General features: G+C 38.1%; 1 long non-coding RNA gene across 2 annotated transcripts in view; it reads right to left on the bottom strand.

The window, feature by feature from the left end:
* Positions 1–1782: 1782 nt before the first annotated feature.
* LOC126385596 (uncharacterized) overlaps positions 1783–3885 on the bottom strand; it is a 3927-nt gene continuing 1824 nt past the window's right edge. For both annotated transcript variants that reach the window (XR_007569429.1, XR_007569430.1), the window contains exons 2-3: positions 3194–3374; positions 1783–1931 (exon numbers count right to left, since the gene is read on the bottom strand). This is a non-coding gene — a long non-coding RNA (uncharacterized LOC126385596). The remainder of the gene's footprint in view (positions 1932–3193; positions 3375–3885) is intronic.

The raw sequence follows: 3885 nt of genomic DNA, 5'->3' as shown, positions 1-3885 counted from the left end.
TATATATATATATATATATATATATATATATATGCATGTATATATGTATATATATATATACATATATATATATATAAACATACATACACATGTATACATATATATATATATATATATATATATATATATATATATGTGTGTGTGTGTGTGTGTGTGTGTTACCTTCCCTCCAAAGCTGGCATATTAAATTGATATTAAAACACTTAAAACTTACACCTCAGGAGTTCTTACCTGTCGGGATCCTTCGGGAAACGTTGGAAGGCCAGGTGCGGGGTGTTCCACTGATAGTTGTTGCAGTTAATTGCACTACACTGTTCAAGCTCAACGGAGCTTCGCCTCTTGGTATCCATGCTCTTTGCGCGGAGCACGGACAGATGGCTCCGTCCGTATCCGTATCCATATTGAACGTTGAGCATAAATGGGCCTTAATACTGCAACATCTACATCGCAACAGAAGATGTTTGAAGATATCCCAACTCCTTTCATCGGTGGAGAGTGATGTTTCCTAACATCAGTAGGAATGTGTGGACTGAATTTAACAAATTTCTTGTCCCCAATAAAGTTGAAGAAGTTCATATCAAACTCTTGCATAGATACTATCCTTGCAATGAATTCATTCACAAGTTTAGACCTGATGTGTCACCTTTATGTTCCTTCTGCAAAGAAGAGGTGGAATGTTTTTCACATTTATTTTATGGATGTCCACATTCTTCTAATTTTTGGAATCAAATATCTTTATTACTTTGGGAGTCTCAGAAGGTCCTGGTCACCGTTACAGAAAGCATGGTCTTGTTTTTGAGTGTCGAATCTAACAATAAGAAAATTGATAATGTGATAAAATTGCCGTGTCTGTTGGGTAAATATCATATTCATGAAGCCAGATTTCTTCAGTTTATCCCAAATGAAATTTTGTTTCATGTTGAACTTAAGACTTTTTATGATTCTGTATGTAAAGTACCTAAAAACAAAAAAGCTTTCAAGACATCCAGCCTACTAAAAGATGTGATTCGACAACTTTTGGTGAAAGTTATGTACTCACCCAGGCTTAGTGGACTGAACCGAGGCATAAAACTCGCGTAAAATGTCATTAAGCATGACTGCCGAGTGTTTATTCAAATCCGTGTTCTTTTGTTTTTGGCAGAGAAAGTCCGTCAGTATAGAAGTAGTAGTAGTACAGTACAGTATAGTACAGTAGTCTCAAGGCAATTGAATCGAACGCCAACTGGACTTGGTTTTGTCTTAGAAGACGTTTCACCTCTTATCCAAGAGGCTTCTAAGAGAGGGATAAGAGGTGAAACGTCTTCTAAGACAAAACCAAGTCCAGTTGCGTTCGATTCAATTGCCTTGAGATAACTATGACCTGGATGAATGAGAATATCCACAGGCATATAGTACAGTAGCCCATTTTGTTGTCTTTTTTGTATTTCTCTCATCTTTCTCCTCCTCTTTCTTTCCTTCTCCATTTCTTTTTCTTCAGCGGCATCCCATTCCTCAAAATCCTTGTAGCTACTCTCCAAATAAGTTAAAAGAAATGTTAAAATCAGCCACTTCTGTTTGTTTTTTCCCTCGGAAGTTGTTTGACAACTGCAGTGTTGCAGGGCAGCGTCCCTAGCAACGCTGGGCTACATAGCAACTGTGTAATGACCGTTGCTACTAGCAACAGTCATTACACAGTAATATCAGACCACTGAATGCCGCGACTGACCAATCAGAATACAGCATTTAATAGAGCCATGTNGAGGGCAAGTGAGCGAGGGCGACTCAAACTGTTTTTGGAACGCAGCCCAGGTCTCAGCCTTCTCTTGAATAGCCTTGTGGATGTTGCACTTCTTCTTCTTCCTTTTTATGGCGGGTGGCAACCAGCGTAAAGGTGCATTACCGCCACCTACTATGTTGGAGTGTGAACCAGAGTTATCTACCCCTAAACAAATCTGAAGAAAAGGGAGAAAAAAAAGAANTTAATTAATATTATTACTTTCATTAATGCTGTTGTAAGCTACTGTCATTATCGTCTGTCCTGCATCTTTTCTTCTTCCGTTTTATGGCGGGTGGCAACCAGCATAAAGGTGCATTACCGCCACCTACTATGTTGGAGTGTGAACCAGAGTTATCTACCCCTAAACAAATCTGAAGAAAAGGGAGGAAAAAAAAGAAAGGAAAATGTCCTGAATACTAAAATCTGTTGATCACTCCAGTTTCTTTGAAGTAGTGGAATAGACTCCCTAACCCAAATGTAAATATACTTTTCAAACTCAATTCTTCCCCTCCAATCTTCCTGATTTCTCTCTTTAATAATTCTCGCTCTCAAGAATACTTATTGCAGTGCAAAATGACATGTTCCACTGATTCCTCTATTTGACATAGGTCACATAATCCTGAGGGATGTTTGTTTATTAAATGCAGTGTTTTATTTAGCCTGGTATGTCCTACCCTCAGCCTTGTTAAGATGTTCTCCTCTTTGGTGCTTCTTTTAGCTGACCTCACTGTGCCCACTTCTCGCTGTACTCCATAGAGGTGTCGTCCTGTATTTGTTGAATCCCAACTGTGCTGCCACTCTTTAATGATGTTTCTTTTGATTATTCCTTTTGCTTCAGATTTACTGAGTGAAATTTCCATGATTTCCTCCTGCTTCAGTGCCTGTTTTGCTAATGCATCCACCATTTCATTGCCCTTAATCCCTCTGTGTGCTGGTACCCACATAAATGTTATCAAAATATTCATATTTTTAAATCTGTACAGAGTTTCATATATCTCATTAACTATATCCTGTCTACTGTGCGATGTAAATGACTGTAATGACATTAATGCAGCACATGAATCTGTACAAAGAATAACCTTTTTCATTTGCAAATCCTCTATCCACTGTAATGCTGTTGCAATTGCTATCACCTCGACTGTATAAACTGACAAATGATCTGATGTTCTTCTTTTCACAGAAACATTTAAGGTTGGTATACTCAAAGCAAAGCCTGTGCTCCCTGTGTTAGGATCCTTGGATCCATCTGTGTATACTGGGATGAATGTTTGATATAATGTTTGTAACCTATCTTCAACCAAAACTGCAATATTTTCAAAATCTTTACCTGCACTTTTTCCAGAGTATAAAAATCAACTGACACTGAGGGGAACAACCAGGGTGGCGTTACTGATAATGGTACTGTAGGGATATATCTTTTCTGATTTAACGACATACCTCTAGCAACTGTTTCACTGCTCCACGCAAAACATTCCCTTTTGGCCCTTTCTCTCTCCCAGCATGGAAGAAGTACTTTTATTGTTGGATCTCGATCTTCAGAATGCCCTTGAAGATTTGTCCAGTAGTTCATCATTAACTGTTTGTGTCTGATGTGCAGCGGCATTTCACCCATCTCAACCTGAAGAGCGGACACAAGAGTCGTTTTTAAAGCACCACAACAAAGTCTTAAAGCTTGTGCTTGCACCACCTCCAACTTCTTTAATGAGGTTTTTGCTGCTGAACCGCAGGCAATATATCCATAATCTAATACTGCTCTAATCAGCGCTACATAAATATTTTTAATTGCAGATCTGCTTGCTCCCCATTCTGATCCTGTTAAACATCTCATCACATTTAATATATTTTTACACTTGGCTGTTATCTTATGAATGTGTTCCTTTCATGTTAACTCTTCGTCAAACCACACATGCAAAAATCTAAAGACTTTCACCTGCTCTATTCTTTGCCCATATATGTTTATCTGTGTGCCAGCACCTCTCTTTCTAGTGAACATTAATGTTTTGTTTTTTTCAACTGAAAACTTAAATCCCCAAGAATATGACCATGTTTCTACCATGTTAACTGTCTGTTGCATTTTATCTATAATATGACTTATATTCTTTACTCTTTTCCACAAAGCTCCATCATCA

The sequence above is a fragment of the Epinephelus moara genome, chromosome 24 (assembly GCF_006386435.1).
Source record: "Epinephelus moara isolate mb chromosome 24, YSFRI_EMoa_1.0, whole genome shotgun sequence".
Classification (NCBI taxonomy): Eukaryota; Metazoa; Chordata; class Actinopteri; order Perciformes; family Serranidae; genus Epinephelus; species Epinephelus moara.
This window is presented reverse-complemented; position numbering and strand designations above follow the sequence as displayed.